This window comes from Lactuca serriola, chromosome 4 (assembly GCF_051521515.1).
Source record: "Lactuca serriola cultivar US96UC23 chromosome 4, Lser_US96UC23_V15, whole genome shotgun sequence".
Lineage (NCBI taxonomy): Eukaryota > Viridiplantae > Streptophyta > Magnoliopsida > Asterales > Asteraceae > Lactuca > Lactuca serriola.
Genome location: NC_136411.1, coordinates 257,571,798 through 257,577,797, shown reverse-complemented (window position 1 = coordinate 257,577,797; position 6,000 = coordinate 257,571,798).

Here is a 6,000-nt window from a genome sequence, read left to right as displayed (position 1 = left end):
GAAATGGTATTAGTGCCGAAGGTTGTAGAGAATACCGATTTTCCTTTGGAGAAGCAGAAGTATACCCAAAAAAATTCAAAGCGATTTGAAAATACTGTACATACTACTAGTATAACTAATTAGAGTACACCTTATTGGACTTTAATTAAGTATAGCCTAGCCAACAATGCTTAATTAAGGAAAGTTAATGCGAGGATGCAAACGGTTATAATATAATTATGTTCAAAATGATTTTCAACTTGAACATTTGAATAAAAAAAAATTCGGTGTTTGTATGGGCATTAAATACTATATGCATTCATCTACGTACACTTAGAAACTAAGTAAACCTTATCACAATGTCTTTATTTAGAAGTATTCTTATGCTTATCAAGTGTTAGGCTAACAAGTTAGGTTATATCACTAGCCAGTCTAGGAGAAATCCACTTAGTATTGAGAATGAGTACTCCTTGGTAGCTATTGACTTTAGACGTAAGGTTAGTATTTAGATAGACCCTAGTAATAATCTTAAGTCGAAACCTATACCAATTTTATCTCAATATCTCTTCATCATCTTCGTACTAGAGTTACAACTAGGAAAGCGCTCCGATACTGACACAAGAGACAATTGGAGCATCGCGTTAGGAGGTATATGAGTCGCCACGAGTAGTCACATGGATACCATTGGCGAGCATTCCTAATTTGACTCACGAGGAGACACAGAGGTTTAACCTACTACTACTTATACGCGAGACTTCTCTTCTACGCTACAAATTTAGCTTTAGGCTGTTTCCACCTTGAGCGTAAAACCTAACATAGGATATCCATTTGACCCCTATAAAAGGCACAAAACTGTACCTACACCATCAAACATTTTACAAACAATTTTTTTATTGTCCTCACGGGTAGGCACCTTATACTCGCATTAGTATTACATACGACTAGTTACATTTGTTGCATTAATGTCTAAGTCCATAACTATAATTGGTAAGACTTGACCCGACCCGGCATGGTCCATTTGGGTTGCATGGCATCATGCATTTTGATAGACTATAATGAGAGAAATAAGACACTTATGGTTATTAATATATTATAAGTTCTAGTATATTAATAATAAGAATAATAAGATTATTTAATTAGTATTGATCAATAATTAATCTAGGATTAATTAAGTGATCAAAAGAAGACTAATTAAATATATGGGTGATTGTGTAAATCATCCATACTTATATAGTGGTCTAATGCTTCATGGATTATCTAGTTGGGCTAAAACCCATATGATGCTCCATGGATGCTCCATGGTGTTTTTGTATCCATGGATCATGGAAATGAAAGGCCATTAGGGTTTACATGGTGTAACCCTAACTATATATGCATCTTATTCTTGACCAAAATCGGCACTAGAGAGAGAAAGAAAAAGGGCTAGCCGATTTTCATGAAGTGTAGAAGTCTCTCAAGTTATTCCAAGTGTATTTGGTGTTGTGTGAACCATTTGAGGTGTCACACTTGAGGCACTTGGCACTCAAGCTTCATGAAGACTTTCTACATGAAAAGGTATGTATTCTATCTTGTTATATTCATTGTTTTGTATGCTAGATTAGGATAATACCTTGGATGTTCATATTTGTATGTATAATAGAGAAAACATAGATCCAAGGTATTTAGGGTTGCATGTACACTTAGGAGTGTTAGAATGCTCAAAACCCAACAGTGGTATCAGAGCCTAGGCTTGTTTTCTTGTTATACTTGCAATAGAAGCTGAAAAATCGAGTTTTGTTGCTGTCTGCCCAGCAGACTCGCCGAGTCCATGAATGGACTCGCCGAGTCCAAGACAAAATGCATCCAACTCGCCGAGTTGGTTCGTGCACTCGACGAGTTGGACCCCCAGACAGCATAAATTCGTCTTTTTTGGCTGGAATTGGACTAGGAACATTACCCTAAGATGTTTTTAGACTTATAAACTTGCTTTTGATGTGGTAATGTTCATGCTAATCCAATTCCAAAGATAATTGTCAATAGATTCATGTTTTGTATTAGTTTAAGGTTTAGACTAATTACATGAAAAAGGTTGATTTGAATTATCTTGTTCTTATGAGTTGCTTAGATTAATAGAAAAGTTGAGTGACATAGTTGTTTTTAATCCAAATTAATCTAAGAGTTGATTCTAAAATGTGTTTTTGTAACTTGTCCTCAAGTTATACGAAAAGTCACATTTAAGTTTCATAAAACTCATAAAAGTTGGCAAAGGTTACAAAATGAAGAGTCTAGTTCTAATTAAATGGTTTTATGACTCCATAACTTGTCCTCAAGTTATGGAGGTCCAAGAGTCTCTTCATTAAATAATAAATAAATAAATAAGGTGTAACCTTAATTAATTCCATCAGTTATAAAATAAAGAAAAGTTAATTCTTTTATTAGTTTAAAGTCTTCCATAACTTGTCCTCGAGTTATGGAACTTGAAGAGTTTTTGGATTAAAACTACTTTAAACACATAAGTTATAGAATTAATTAGTTTTGAATAGTTTCAAAACTTGCCCTCAAGTTTTGGAATTTGTAAAGTTTTCTCTTATGAATACTTTAATTACAAGTTAGCCCTTAGAATTTTAAAAGTTAAAATTCAACCCTTATACTTTATAATATTATAAGTTAATAATATTTATATATATATATATATATATATATATATATATATATATATATATATATATATATATGTATAAGAGTAAAGTCAGTCTTACCGTTAGTAGGCCTCATTCACAAAGCCGGTCTATAAGGGGGGGGGGGGGGGGAGGGGTATAAGGTTACTGCCTATAAATGTAACGCCCCGGGTTTTCTCGGTACGTTTGGTTATTTTAATTTAATTATCCTTGTAACCTTGGGTTAATTTATTTAACCAATGTCTAATTTCTTATGTTATTGGACTCTTTTGATCATCTTGTAAACTCCTTTTATTGAAGTCCATGGGCTATGGGCCTATTTGCAAAGTCCATCTAGTTAATAGTACTTAATGTGTAAATTGAATCATTTGGAACACACACAAGGAAAACACTCTAAACCCTCCCTCTCTCTCAAAAATCGTCCCTCTCTCTCTCTTTGGGATCAAGAGAACCCAAGGGGCTGTTTGGAGCTTAATTCTTGTTCATTTCCAGCCTTGATTCGTATTGGTATGAACCTCCTTATCCTTTCTTACGACTTGATTCATAACCTTGTTCTAGTTTTATGATTTCATCTTCACCTCTTCTCCTTCTTATTTTATTGTAATTGTATGTTATACATCATCTCAAGATCCTATCTTCACCCCATATATGTTGGATGATGGATCTAGGGGATTACATGTGGCAAAAGATCATGGAAACCCTAAAAGGGAGAATGATGATTTTATGTGCTTATGTTTATTTTCATGTTGATTATTATTACATCCTTGTGGCTAAATGAAATCCTAATGATCCCTAACCCTTTTTAGTACCACCATTATCATGGGGACTGAATTGGGATGATGAACACATCTTAAAATGTGTTTCAAAAGGAGAAGGATGGATAAGCCAAAAAGGAATCACGGGTGGCTACGATTCTGTTTTCCATCAGATCTGTAGTCATTTTGTAAAAATCATATCTGGAGATCTAGAACTCAAACGGACCCCAAACCAGTTCCAAAAGTTCACAAATTGAGTTGTCTAACTTTCTTAAGAAGGCCAACCTCACTGATAAGGGCTTTATCTATGTGAAAGAATGACATCTTTGCTGTTAGGTCTGATCCGGGTCTGTTCTGATATGTCATTTTGTTTTCAACATTTCTAAGGCTTGGAAAAGGATCCAGAGTGATTCCAAGTTTCTATATGTTCCTTATATTATGAATTTAAGATATGGAGAATATGGGGTGTTATTTCCAATTATAAATTGGTTATAATGGATCCACTATCCAGGTCAGTGGGCAGTCACCAGCTTTTGCTAGTGCTGTGATTTTCCACAATGTGAATTTTATATCTGGAGTTTGAGAGATGTTTTTCATTCAATTCCAACTCTGACACTTTCACTTGTATGTCCTTTACTTCTCTTAATTTTCTTTTGGACTAATTCTACTCACAAGTTGGGTAGAATTGGCCAACATCACTTGACTGTATTGTTGGAGACAGAAGTGATACACCATTTTGTAAAATTCATATTTAATTCATCTTTTGGAGTTAGAATGAGTTCTTTATAGTTGTGGAATCCAGAGCAATCATAGTTTCCTATAAAATTTAGTTAAAGCTATGTTTCTGTTTTAGATTTTGGAGTAAATCCGTTTTGAACAGCAGGTCTGTTTTAGAGACCTTGCTGTGATTACTCTTTTCTCAACTCATAGCTTCGTTACTTCTCCTTTCTAACCTTTAGTCCTTCTTAGGTGAGGTTTTGAAGTTTGCTCAAGCTTGGTAGCATTATTTGATTGTTAGCCATCCTTAATACTCACTCAAGGTGAGTTCTCTCACACCGTTGTATTGATGATTGTGTTTGCTAGTTAGCTCGTGTGTGATTATTTGAATTTATTATAAAAGCATGCTATATAAGTATTGTTTTAATTCGTACATGTGCACTGTATGTAACTAATTATAGATATGGGGACACCACCAAAGGATACGGATTTACCGGTGCGGTGGGTAGGTAAGATCACCAACGTAATACTCTTCGTGAGGTGCGGTGATTAGGGCCAAATGATACGGGATCTTCCCGGTGCGGTTCAAACCTACAAGTCCTTCTCATAATATAGACATTGATTCGTTCTTTGCCTTTATCATTATAATTGGAAAATGGATTAGGGCTAGTAAATATGAATGTTAGTACAATGTCTGTGTTTGAATTCACTAAGCTTCGTGCTTACGTTTTTCCCTTATAACTTTTCAGGTGCTAAGATTAAAGAGGCTAAGGCTTGACATGGAGCATCGGGACATCGCTACTAGTTATTTTGTTGGGACCTTATTATTATTATTACTTCCGCACTTATTTTATATGATTATTAAGTTGATGGATTATGTTATGGCTATTTCAGTTGATTTAATTTAATTTAAGATGGGTTTTAAAAGTTTAAAATTTTTGCAAAAAAAATTGGGTGTCACAAGTTGGTATCAGAGCCACAGTTTGAGGGAACTAGGCATTCTTGTGGATGTTCTAGACTCAAATTTGAGGCTCTATAAGAGTTTATTTTCTTTTTAAAATATTTTTCAAACTTTCTGAAGACTAGTAGTGAAAGATGTCGCGGTGTACCAGTCAGCCAGCCAAGTAAGCCTTATTTCTTATGTTAAATGTTTATGTTAAATTGTTGACTATGAATTGGATTCTACTAGCCTTAAAATATTAGATTACACACTTAGTTAGTGTTAACATGTGAGAGAGTTGTAAAATTAACGGCTAGAGCGAACTGGAAATTTTGAAACTAGACCCGAATGCGAAATTGGAACTTGTGTGGAAGGTAGTAGAAGGGCCCCTACTATTTGAAACATCGGTGCCGGTTTCGAGTCGGGGCAAGGTTGAAAAATTTTCGGCAAGCTGAGTGTTTTGTCTTCCTAGAAATATCTAGGCTGAATTGTTTCTAAGATTTTCCTTCTTCTGTGGATACCAATGGCTCCGCCTGCTCGACTTAATCAGCTCCAAATGGAGCAAGTTAGGGATATTGTCGTTGAGGAATTCAATAACGGTTTCAACGAACTAATCCCGGGTGTGACCAACGACATAATCAACCAATTCGGTGCTCTTCTGGATGAGCGGCGTTACTGTCTCTGCCTGTTCAGGATTCGGCATACTGCTTCGAGAAGTTCAACAAGTGTAGCTCTCCTCTTTGGAATGGTGAATCCGACCCAGTTGCTACTAAGCCCTGGGTGTCAGATGTTGAGGGCGCCTTCATAAGTGTTGGGTGTCCGAACTAGTACAAAGCAGTGATCGCCATGAATCAGCTGTGAAAAAGGGGAAAGACATAGTGGAACACCATCACCGCTCTATTGAACGAAGACTAAGTGAGGGCCATGTCTTGGGCCCAATTTGTGGAGAGGT